Raw genomic sequence first — 13,477 nt, forward strand, 5'->3', positions numbered from 1 at the left:
CCCATGTAATGGCAAGGGGTCCCAGAGCTATGGGGGGCCCCAGCTACTGACTTTCCCTCCCTCCGACTCAGGTTTCTATACTTCAGATCAGGTGATTTGTGGCTACACTTGTTGTGGGTGGGAAGATAATGATGGCCACACTTGTTTTATGACCCTTGTTAGATGGGCCCCTAGACAAAAGCAAAAAGAAAGACGCGGCACTCGGGAGCTATATGCAGCAACAAGCTGTATTGGAGCAAGCGATGACACTACATGTTTCTGGTGAAGCCCTTCATCAGGCCCCTAGGCTGTGAGGGTCACCAAGGATAGGCAAGGGAAGGGGTGTGAACAATAAGGACTCCCTTCAAAGTTTTGCTGGGGGTCCCCATAATTTGTAGTTATGCCCCGACTGCCGGCTCCACCTTACTTGTCTTATCTCTAGTGACTGGGTGTTATAAACTTTTTGAAAAAGGAGAGCAGGAAAGTAGCATTCTATTGTCAGACTACCACAGCCATAAACCGACATTTGATGATAAATGTTTTTGAGTAGCAGATATCCCTCCGTTAGGGCTCTTTCACACTACAGGCAGCGGTAAAAGGCTAAAACGCTGCGTTTTTAAGGCATTTTTAAGGCATTTAACGCCAATACATTAGTATCAATTGTAATGAGAAACGCCGCGGTCAGCCCTAAAAAAGCTCCTGGGAGCGTTGAAGCGCAACGCTCCAAAACGCAGCGTTAGATGTGAAAGGTAAAATGAAAGTCTATGGACTTTCATTTTACCTAGGAAAACGCCAACTTCGGCCGTGACGTTAAAACGCCGAAAAAGCCGTCTGGTGTGAAAGGGCCCTTAGCAAAGTATGAGGTAGGAGCTGTTCATGTTGGCTTGTGGCAGCCAGTCGGCTTCAGCCTCCTGTGGAAAATAACTGGAAGAGTCTGGAGATGGGCCATGTCACCCAGGCAAGCAGTCTGCAGCAGCAGTGATTAGTCACTAGCAGTAGACTTGCATTAGGAGTAACTCTCACAGACAACAGTGTTACTTCTCTGTCACTGACATCCTTTGCTCGTTGGGTGACAAGAGGTAGTTCGGCAAGTCTATTTTTAGTGGGTAAACGCAGTGTCCAATGACTGCTTGCTGTGATAGTGGCCCATGTGACTTGGGCCCTAAGGCTGATATTAAGCAACACGTAATGTTTTTGAGATATTTTTAAGACATGCCAAATGCTCAGAGGTAGTAGTTTGCATTACAAATGATAATTATCATTATAAACAGCCCTGTAGAACAGTTTGCTTCTGGTTTATTATGCATTAGCCCATCTGCTCATCAGAATGTCATTATGTTAGCAGACTGTTGTTATCCAGTATTTGCATCCTATTTTGAAAACAAGCACGCCGTCCTTTTACAATGTGCCACTTAGCGTCATAATTCAGGTAGCAAGACCAGGGTGGACCGTGAGTCTCATTGCCTGAGCTCTTATGCTGTGTGATGTGCAGAGACCTATAGCCAGGTTCACAAGGACCATCGCCAAACGCTAAATTATTATCATTAATATTATTGATTTATAAAACGCCAACATATTCCGTGGCGCTGTACAAATTAAGAAAAACAAACATGGGGTACATAATGATACAGACAATGGTATACATAAAATATGGACACAGGTACAAAATACAGAATTGGTAATTACAATAACTGTAACATGATGAATAAAATGTACAGTATAAAAGAAGTGCAAACTACGAAATGAATAACAAATGACAAGACACAAAAGGGTGAGAGAGCCTTGCCCTTGTGAGCTTACAATTTAAAGGAATGGGGTGGGGACAAGAGGAGGGGCAGTATACAAACAGGCAGTGTGTTTGGGATATCTAGTAGGACTACAACTTGGCGAGAGGTCAAAGGGGGAGTGGCCTAAATTAAAGCGTATGCTTGTTGGAAAAAGTGAGTTTTGAGGGAGTGTTTAAAGATGTCAAAGGTTGGAGAGTGACGGGTGTACTGTGGAAGGGCATTCTATAGGAGGGGCGAAGCACATGATAAGTCTAATATATGTGAATACCCTTTTTGCCACTGCTTTATAAAACGCAACAAAATGTGTGCCTTAAATGCCACTGCATGCTGCACCAGTATTTGAATGATCTGTCCTCTATTCTGGGAGAGCAGCCATGCTTGAGATGCACTCAGCACCCCACACAAGAAAGAGGTGAGGTTCCATAGGGAATGTATGGAAGGGGGAGATGCAACTAGCTGCAGTGGAGGAGTTGGTGCCAGCAGGCTCTCATCGTCTGCATACAAGAACCAGAACCATTAGGAATTACATCTCATCATTTAAAGGGAACCCAAGATGAGACCTATGGGGGCTGACATATTTATTTCCTTTTAGACAATGCACATTGCCTGGCTGTCCTACTGATGCTTTCTGCCTCACACGGTGCATACACACATCAGACCATAGTCTTTGGAAAATGAAAGATCACAGACCAATTTTACCCCCTTCCATGTAGTATGAGAGCCATACCTACACAGTCTATTCTATGGAGCTGAACTCCCCATCAGACAGAAATCTTTGCAAGATGCTGCACACAAAGATGCTGTACACATTCAAACGATCAGTATCTGCAAAAGATCTGTTCCTGCAAAAGATCCGTTCCTGCAAAATGCATTCATAGTCTATGAGATCTGCAGATCCTCATACACACTTTGTTTAACAGACATTCATCTGCAGATCAGATCCACCAGGATGGATCTTCAGATCTGCAGATGATTGTCTGATCTGCAGATGAATGTCTGTTAAACAAGGTGTGTATGAGGATCTGCAGATCTCATAGACTATGAATGCAATTTGCAGGAACGGATCTTTTGCAGATACTGATCTTTTGCAGATACTGATCTTTTCAATGTCTACAGCATCTGTGTGTGCAGCATCTTGCAAAGATTTCTGTCTGATGGGGAGTTCAGCTCCATAGAATAGACTGTGTAGAGTATGGCTCTCATACTACATGAAGGGGGTAAAATTGGTCTGTGATCTTTCATTTTCCAAGGACTATGGTCTGATGTGTGTACGCACCTTAATACTCATGGTTATTGGCCCTGAACAAGCATGTAGATCAGGTGCTCTGATAAAAGTCAGACAAGCTTAGCTGCATGCTTATTTCTGGTGTGTGATTCAGACACTACTGCAGCCAAAGAGATCAGCAGGACAGCCAGGTAACTGGTATTGTTTTAAAAGGAAATAAATATGGTGGCCTCCATATGTCTCTCCCCCCAGGCTCCTTTTTAAGGTAACTTGTGTGACTAGAGGTATGGGCTAGTTTAATCATCACTGAATTTGGGCAAGGGCTTGAAAATGCTGTCGCCAATCATGGTAAAGGACCAGTAGCGCAAAAAAAATTCAGTTCACATGCATGTAAGATGTTTATTTCACCCTGTGTAAAATGCACTGTAACTACTGCACTTTTTTCTATGTGGCTGAGAAAATGGACAGGTTTTGAACTAGTCCATCTTCTCATGGGGGATTATCAGGCTTTCCTTTATTCTTTACAAAAGACACTCCCTGAACAGGACCTGTACAAGATACCGACCAGCCTCCCTACTCGTTTGGCCACTTAATTGGTACTTGGACTGAGCAACTGCCATTCAGTAAGTCGGTTTAAAATAAAGAAAAAAATGAGACTCCCCCATGAGGCAATGTATTAGTCCAAAACTTGTCAGATCTGTCTGCTTACTATAAGCGACAGCAGCATAGGAAAAAATAAATGTATAGGGAATTGTATTCCGGGATAAATCTACATTTTCTACATATGCATACACATGGATTTTACATTGTTTCCCAATGGTTTAATGTTACAGCAGTGACCTACATGGCAGAATTGGCAAGTAAGACTTTATAGCATCACTTTTGGGATTACCTCCACTTTCATTAGTTGTTTTCTATCATGGACTGTGCATCAGACTGTATGCTCTCATGTGCTCTATTCCTGCATTGTAGATTGGCTCTGCTTTGTGGAATGATCACTCTGTTCAGAATCCATCATGCACACACAATATCTCTGTCTGAAGGGATCCAGCATATAGCTAAGCCTGTGTTATTATTCTGTGTCACATGTATATGCTTTCCTTCTCAGCTTTACATACCATACCATCCTCTAGAAGGGCATAAATATTCATGAGAATTCCTAGAAATGTAAAGAGCATGCTGGTATTTATTGGAACATGGCGTGCCCACTCTGCTGGTGTGGTGATGGGCTAGATCAGGGGTCTCAAACTCAATTTTTCCTGGGGGCCGCAGGAGGCAAAGTCAGGATGAGGCTGGGCCGCATAAGGAATTTCACAATCGCGGCGCATCGCTGCCTCTGCCCGCCCCTCTCACTCTTCCTTCACAGAGAGTGGTGGGGAGAGGCGGCGATCCGTGCGGCGATTGACGTCAGGAGGGGCAGAGCTGAAGCTGAAAGCTCTGCCCCTTCCAGGAAATGCCGGCGGTTTGCCCCACAGGCGATTTGGGGGCTCTGCAGCCCTCGTTTAGCGGCGGATTACTTGGGAGCACTGAAGCGAACTATAAGGAAGCTTTTGCCGGCGAGGGCCACAAAATATTGTATCGAGGGCCGCAAATGGGCCGCGAGTTTGAGACCCCTAGGCTAGATGCTGGTAAAGTCTGAGGTTTGCCCTGAAGTGTGAAAATATTATCACAGTCCTCATTGTATTAGGCTGTGTTCCCACTTGAGCTGAGAAGGGACATTTTTTGTCCATTCTCCGCTCATTGCAAAACTGGCTGTTTTATATATATAGCCGCCATTCACCCTTGTCACTCTGCAATGCAGCCGCGGGATCTGTAGCGATAAGTGGGCCGCACTTCTGTGCAGTCCCCGATAATCCTGTACAAGTTGAAGCGTTACCCCATACAGCCTATGGAGGTAATGCATCTGCCCCAAGCTACAGCCAGACTACAGCAGACCATCAGAGCGTACGCTACACTGTCTGCACGTGATTCGGCTACAAGTGGGAACACAGCCTTAATGTGGCTACTAACGATACAATTTGCTGAATGATCATTTACTAATGATTCTTCCTATAAACGATCGGAAATTATCATTTGGGGCCACTAATAGACAAATCTCATAACCAAACAGATCAGTTTAATAAAATCAATCCGATTTGCAGATCAATCCCATAAATCTGACTGTATTGGTTAGGACAGTGATGGCTAACCTTGGCACTCCAGCTTTGACAAAACTACAAATCCCATCATGCTTCTGCCTCACCAAGTTATGCTAGGTTAGTAGAGCTCTCAGAGTATTGCAATGACTCATGGGACTTGTAGTTCCACCACAGCTGGAGTGCCAAGGTTAGCCATCACTGGGTTAGGAGATTAAGGCTTGGTTCATGCATAAATTTGTACATTTCCAGTCCTGTCCTGTCAATTTTGCATCAGTTTTCTATCAGTTTTCCCTGACAGGTTTGGAACTGTACACCTTTTAAGTGTGAACCCAGTCATAGAAAACTGATACAAAACTGACAGGACAGGGCTGGGCACCTTTTATGTGTGGGACATTAGGACACATCTGCCCGTACGCTTGCATTCCGCTCCGTGAGCGGTAACGCAAGGTCCCGACATGTCGGGAACGTCCGCTCCGATGAGCGGAATGCAGGGAACGGAGCGGAACGGAGCAATCTGAACTTTCCCATAGGGAAAGCATTTCTGCGGCTGCTGCGTTCCGCTCATCGGAGCGGAACGTAGGCTGAAAACGGCCTACTGTGAACCAAGCCTAAGCCCACTAATGCAGTTATGTCCACTTCTGTCCGTTTTGCAGCATCTATTTCAGTGGGCATAGGCCCCCAATCATCTGTACAGTAGTTCCCTATACAAAGGACTAAGTTCACCCTAGAAAGGTATAGTTCTATAATTCACAGGCTTGTGTGCCCCTGTTCTCTCACTGCCCTCTGGCACAGCGGGTGCCCACTAGAGAGACAGCAGAGCTCACACTGACACGCCTGTTATCACAGTGTTCCAGGTACACACAGCCTGCACAGAGGCGTGCATAATTGCCAGCACTTGTGATCCCTAAATAGACCCGTTGTGTCTCTGGAGGTTTGGTTTGTATCTGATATTTGTGTGAGTGGATGGCACAGGTGCTAAAATGGCCTGAAGGCCTGAACTGGCATTTTTACTGCCAAATTGTGTGCGCCTTGGAAGTCCAGAAACCTTGGCCTGATTTATCTATTAGATGGCTTAAGACGGACATTAGTGCTGCTGTACAGTAATACAGAATTCCATATGTTCCTCTGTAGATTAATGTAGTCCCTGAAAGCCATGTGACTGAATTTCCATAATTATGCACCTAAAATATCTGCATCAGCCCTGAGTGTATTTTGGCGTGTGTACCTACAAACCTGGCACTGATACAGACAGTTCTCTTGACTAGCCAGGTTAGTGCCCATACACAGTCCTATGAAAATGTTTGGCAAATTCAATATATTTTCACCATCTGAAAACTGATACTGTGCTGAACCTTGATCGATGATTTCTGCTGGACTTTCAAGGTCTTTGTACAACATTGAGTGGTACAAAAGCATGCAGAGTAGTGTTAGTCTGATGCAAGTTTTCCCCCCCTTTGTGTATTCTCTTCAATATAACTGGTAGGACCATTAGTTAAGAAATGATAATTTATTCAACTGGTTTGAAATCCTCCTAAGTATGTCCGCCAGAGATGGTCAGTGAGGTGCTTATTTCTATGTTTTAGTTGATACATATTTGATGCAACTTGTATGCAAATGGAAGTAGCTTGGGATTGGGCCAATCAGATGCAGTAGATAATGATTTTAATTGGTCCATTTCCAAGCTGCGTTAATTTGCATAAAATTAGTATCAACTCAAAATTTTTAGCTCTCTGATTGTCACTTTAACGTTGTCAGGGTGTAGTTCGATCTAGCGTTGTTTAGTCTTACATCCTAGCCTGTTACTGTAATTGTAAAGACTTGCAGTTCCCTGTTTGGCCTTAGGATGGCTTCAACAGAACTCTCATTGCGTTTGCTTACCAGTGGCTGCATCCTGTGCTTGCTAATCACATAGACTGAGGCCCGGTTCACACTTGTGTTTAAAAACTGTCAATATACTGTACAAACAGAACAGATGTGAACAGATCCAATGTTAACCTATTCACATGTGTCTGTTTGAACAGATCCGGTCCATCCGTTTAGCTGAACGGACCACAACTTTCTTGCAGGACCACATTTTCCGGACCACTGAGCCCAGCGGACCGGAAACAGATGCTTAAGCACTGCATTGGGTGCAATGAGAGAACTGAACTTTTCTTCACACTAGTGAAGAAACATACCTTTCTAAGGGCCAAATTCCACAGGGGGTGGGGGGATGTGGGAACTGGGAACACTACAATGTGCCTGAGCGGGTGAGTGAGGGAGGGATTCTTACCCAGGCTTCTGTCTCTTCCCCTTGCGTCTCACGTTGCGTCATGTGACTACCACGCTTCTTCCTTCTGGGTTGAAAGAGGAAGTGTGGTGGTCACGTGATGCAACGTGGTACGTAAGAGGAAGAGATGGAAGCCTGGGTAAGAAACCCTCCCTCACCCACCCACTCAGCAGGCCGGAGTGGCAACAGAGTGAAAACCGATCCATTTGCCAGTGTGGACCAAGCCTACAGATCCGATGAGGAGGAGACCGGATCTGCTTTACCGGATCCGTTTGGCTTTAAAATACCAGTGTGAACTGGGCCTAATAAAAAGGGAATCTGAAGTAAAAATAAACTTATGATATCATGATTTGTATATGTAGTACAGCTAAGTAATAGAACATTAGTAGCACAGATGTGAGTCTTATATTGTTCAATAGCCATTGGATGTTAGTGGTCCAATATGATGTGTCATCATCCTTTAACACCATCCTTTATCATAACACACTCAAGAGAAATTTGGCCACCAAAGCCCACAGATGTAAATGCTGAAGGTGTACGTCTGTTCAGAGATCATTAATGCAGGGCTCAGGCAACATGGAACCCTATGTGATTTTTGAACTACAAATGCGGAATTTAATGGATTGAGTTATCAGTAGTGGGCTATTAGGATTGGTCACATTAAAGCAGTAGTGTCCCGTTCCATTGCTGTGGCTTTAGATACACTTTATGAATTGGGTGTGAGTGGTACTCAGAAGGGACCTGGAAGTGGACTCATTAATGTCGTGGAAACAGTTCTAAAATGTGACTCGGCAACACAAGCTGAAATACACCAAATCGCCTGTCTTGGTGAAATGGCAAATGCTAGAAGTTCTAATTATGCTATAAAGGGTAGAAAGAAAGCCACTCCCCTAAAGAGCATGCACAGCTATGAATCCGTTCTCACAATACTGACTTCTACTGATTACAAAGATGGAAAGAGTTGGATAAATGGTCCTCCTCCTCATTAGTTCAGTCGATTCTGACTCTTCATGACCATATGTAATTCTGCACATCAGATGTCTCTGTCAGTTGTGAATTCTTTCAGCCGTTGCATAGGCATGTTCATAAGTTTACATATGCTCTCTATCCATCTTAGCCTCTGTCATCCTTAATTTTTCCAGGCATCAAGGATTTCTCCAAAGAATCTGGTCTTCTCATTAGGTGACCAAAGTATTTAGTTTTAATAGTAGTATCAGCTCTTCTAGGGTACACTCTGGCTTTATTCCTTATTGAGCGGTTAGATCTTCTAGCAATCTCCACATCCACAGTTTAAAACTGACTGTAAAGCCTGTTCTGTTTTATGAAGAGGGGAGGGGGGGAAGAGTGAATGGTGCTCCAATGCAGAAAGGTAAACAGAGGTTACCACAGCAACAATAGCTGTCAGTCATTAGTGATTCAGCATAAAGGATCATTAATAAACTTGTGTGTTATATCAGGGGTCACCCGAAGATGCTCTAAATTTTCACCTGAGATGATCAGGAACAATTGTTTCAGCTGAAGAAAACATAAACTGTGTATGGCCCAGTGCACACCAAAAACCTCTAGCAGATCCGCAAAACGCTAGAGGTTTTTGAAGAAGATTTTCAGAGCGATTTCTAAGCATGATTAGTGAGCATTTCTAAACATGCCTAGCGTTTTTTGGAGCGTTTTTGTTTAGAAGATTTCATATATTGTTACAGTAAACAGCTACTGTAACAAAAACGCCTGGAAAACCGCTCTGAGGCCTGGAACCCACTGCAAAACGCAATTGCTAATCGCAAGCGCCAGGATTTTGTATGAGCAGTTTGTAAGCGGTTTAATGAGCATTTTAGGAAGTGATTTTAAAAAGTGTATCAATTTGCCAGCAGTTGTGTAGTGATTAGCATTTTAAAGTCTGATTGGTCCTTTCAAATAATTTTAATTTTGTTACAGTGTGCAGTAACTTGAAAACGCTAGCAAAATCGCTCCGTGCAGGTTTTGCTGAGCGATTACGCCAGAGATGATATACTTTACAGTGAAGCGCTAACGCTCCCAAAGTGCTGCGTGTCCTGCGCTTGCGATTTTCTGAATCGCAATCGCTCCAGTTGAAGTTGCCCCTCCATTAACAGTAGCTGAGCGTTTTTACAAAACACTAGCGTTTTCAAACGCTCCAAAAATGCTCTGAAAATTGCCCTTGTGGTTTCCAGCCCTGATCTAGCGTTTTTCAGAGCGATTTTCCAGGTGTTTTCCTATACTTTACAATGAGGCAGAAACGCATCTGCAAACCACAAAAATGCTGCAGGAGCCTTGTTTGTGGTTTGCTAAAAACCTCAAACCGCTGGTGTGCACCATCCCATTGAGACACACAAGTGTTTTTTACAGGCGGCAGCGGTTTTGAAAATGCTACCAAAAACGTTTGGCGTGCACCAGGCCTATGTGATGGTGATAGCACATATAATGGGTCAGACCTATTGTACCCTCCTTGTGCAAATTATGGGGATACCTGGGGGGAGGGGGGTTATATCCTGACAAAGGGCTGGTGGTATCAGATGTGTTCCTTGGATTATATATGTATTGGCGTTAGCTTTGTTTTCCCAATAGTGTGTGTTGTTTTGAGAATTGATACAAAGCTGTGAGCTTTCATGTGTAAAGGAGCTCATTTCACATGCATGAAAAAAGGTGCAAGAAAATGTGCATGTCCAAGTTCACCTAGTAGAATTTTGGTAAAATTTACCGATATTCTATGTTTTAAGAGTGTAAATAGTAGTAGTAAAATTTTGGTTAATAACAATATTCTACTGCAACCTAACCTTGGTTAATAACAATATTCTACTGCAACCTAACCTAACACTACTCTCACACAGAACCCTCCCTAACCGATGCCTAACCTTAAAGGATACCCGAGGTGACATGATGAGATAGACGTGTATTTACAGTGCCTAGCACACAAATAACTATGCTGTGTTCCTTTTTTTCTCTTTCGTTAAACATCAGGTATGTAAGTGGCTGTCCTGAATCGGGACTGGGTCAGACTACGGTGTTTCCCTCACTGATAAGTAATTACAACTATAAAACACTTTCCTAGCAGAAAATGGCTTCTGAGAGCAGGAAAGAGATAAAAAGGGTCAATAGTTAATATATTTTAGCTCTGGTATACTTCAATGAATGTGTCATTGAGCAAAAACAATAAACCAGTAAAAACTTAAAAAGTAGATTTAAATATAAAATAAAGCTGTGGAATATCTTAAAAAGTCCTTTTTAGGAGGAGAAGGATAGACACAATTGTTTATTTCATTTCTTTATTTTTGACCACGGGTGTCCTTGAACCACCCCCCACCCTACACACACACACGCCTAGCCCTTAAAAAGCCCCTCCCGCAGGTCTAACCTTAAACATCTCCCCCCCACGCCCATCATTAACTGTCCACCCCCATGCCTAAACTTTAAAAACATCCCTACCCTATACCTACCCTTAAAGTGTCCATACATTGATAGATTTGCAGCAGATTCGACCATCAGATAGATTCCTGTCAGATGCTTGCCAGGTCGAATCTGACAGGAATCTATCTGATGTGTGCCACACACTAGGAACAGATTTCCAATAGATTTCATGATGACATCTGTTGGAAATCTATTGAAAATCGATTTACATGCGTTACTGGATCTCTAGATCCTATGCAATTCTATGGGCCATCCATTTGCTGCCAGCAGCAGATCGACCTAGATTTTCCATGCTGTCAGATCAAATTGATCAAAATCGCCCGCAAGCCAATCAATCGGCAGTTCTATCCTGCATCGCTTTGCGGCCGATCGATCGCTGAAATCGACCAGTGTATGGGCCCCTTTAACCAACCCCCGCCATCAATCTGCCACAATTATGATGATGTTAGGGTGCTGCCATAAACGCCATTATAAATTGCGGCTATATTGTGACATTTAGTGGACGCCACAATCTAACAGTATAGCCGCAATTTATAACATTGCTTATGTCGGCGCCCAAGTTTCTGTCAGTAGAGGGCGTTCAAATTTCCTGCTTCGTTACTTTCTCTCCTCCTGTCAGAATACTAGCATTCCATTGGCTCCCCAGTGAGGCACACTCTGTCTAGGTGGTGCACTCTAAACTTTGCTCCTAATAGTGTGTGACTGGTCCACCCCAGTAAGTAATGTGAGCTGTCCCTGATGTGTGTTGACTCCTCAGTTAGGTTTGCATCCAGGCTGCAGGTCATTTTTTATAGCCCTGATAAGGCTGTGTACAGGGCTGCAGGGGCCAGATGGAGCAGAGTGTCCTGTATACAGCTGTGTGACACCGAGTACAGTATGTCCCTAAATCTGATTCCCTGTGGACCCCCTATCTGAATCCATTCTCACCCTCCTTCCTTATCCCCCCGGCTTTCACGTTTCACTCTGGCTCTCCACCGCCCTCCCCTCTCGCTGGCTACAGCTGCCGTGTTTTGTGTTTAAAAAAAGATTTCAAAGTGCTTAGTCCTGTTTGTGGAAGCATTAAATGAGGAGAAGTGTCATATGCCTCTGGTGGTAAAACGGCTGCTTGTGAAAAAAATCCTCCCCTGAGCCATACTTCAGAGCAACAGCCAAACCTGCTGGCGTAACACAGAGGAGTCCTCAGCTCTGTACACAGGGAGAGATTCGCCTTGTCGTCAAACGCGATGTGAGAAATGTCTTGTCGGGAGCTCTCTCTGCAACTAAAATGTGTATTTTCTCTGTTTGCAGCCGGCCTCCCTGGGCGAATGTGTCTGCTGTAACCAGCCTCCACTGACAGGAGAGAGTCTTCTTCCCCTCTGGTAAGCTCCTCTCCTTCGTTGCTTTTATCTGCTGTATGTTATTAATTTGCGTTGCTGCTCCATGGAGGAGCCTCTGGGAACTGTCTGACAGAACTGGGTGCAGAAGAATCTCAGTCATTTCTGTCGTCCACGTAGCTGCAAACGCAAGCATCTCCTCAGACATCTGCCTGCATGGAGTGCTTGGGAAAAAGTATGCCGCTTGGGCTCTCTGCCCCATCTACCTCAGCGTACGTTGCCCATAGCAACCTGTAAGACTTTCAGTTTCCTTAGGGCACGGGTGGAATGAATGAGATTTGTTCCTTTGTACCGTATGTAGACTGTCCCAGGCGGTTCTTCACTCTAATACCCGGTGAAGGGGGAATTGAACAGTAATTTTTTCTTAGACACACACATTGCAAAAATGACCGCTTTTATGCATGAAGTCCATTATTTTGATCAAAAGAAAAGGCTGAAAAGAGAATTTGATATTACTGCAATATGTACATTGAAACTGATCTAACAAGTGAAGTCTTACCTGCTTGAAATAGTTGGCTGTTTAATTACTTATTTGTATTGCTTTTCTAAAGATAAAACCTAACTAAACATATATTAGGGGGGGGGGGGGGCATATATACAGAAATATATGGCAGAGAATTGTACTGTTAATGTTAATTTTCACTCTTTAATGTAGATCATAAGGTACTGTTATCACTTTTCTGGGAGTCACCGCATTTACGGAATATGTACAGTGTGTGTGTATATATGTGTGTGTGTTTCACCTGGTGACACCTGTAACCTGTGGCAATTGGATTTATACATTGGGTGTCACCTGCCAACACCACCATGGTGATGTGGGCTGCGCTGAGTGGTGCTGCTGGTGATGGCTCTTCCCCTTCACTGGCACGTAAATGATGGACAGACTGCTAATTAGGCTTAATGGAATGTTGGAGGTTCTGAACCCCAGAAGGTGTGAATTGCCAGTTCTATATTCTGACTATCTTTCTGTCATCAAACCTTCCAGCATGCCCATTATTCCAGGACAATCCCAATAGGGAACAAGGCACAAGTGGGATGGAAGAGGCTGCAGGAATTCTAATCTTATGCAGAAAAGTCTACCTTTCCTACAGCATGCATCATTGGCATTACAGGGAAATTGCACTGAAAGTTTGAAAACTAAAAGATGCTCAAAAAGTAACACAAACCCTTTATTTACTATCAATCTGTAGCAGTTTTCTGTGTTAGGTCAGTAGGCAGCAGCAGCATAACCTTCCCATCAGATCTACCGATCGATCATTTCCAGCATGTCAGAGAAAGAGGTCAAT

At 43.8% G+C, this 13,477-nt stretch overlaps 1 protein-coding gene across 4 annotated transcripts in view; it reads left to right on the forward strand.

Annotated features, from left to right (window-relative positions):
- PPP2R3A (protein phosphatase 2 regulatory subunit B''alpha) overlaps positions 1 to 13,477 on the forward strand; it is a 350,126-nt gene that overhangs the window by 184,016 nt on the left and 152,633 nt on the right. For all 4 annotated transcript variants that reach the window (XM_068280384.1, XM_068280386.1, XM_068280385.1 and 1 more), the window contains one exon: positions 12,106 to 12,176. The gene's annotated coding sequence lies outside the window, so the exon portion shown is untranslated. The remainder of the gene's footprint in view (positions 1 to 12,105; positions 12,177 to 13,477) is intronic.

Source organism: Hyperolius riggenbachi, chromosome 4 (genome assembly GCF_040937935.1).
Source record: "Hyperolius riggenbachi isolate aHypRig1 chromosome 4, aHypRig1.pri, whole genome shotgun sequence".
Taxonomy (NCBI): Eukaryota; Metazoa; Chordata; class Amphibia; order Anura; family Hyperoliidae; genus Hyperolius; species Hyperolius riggenbachi.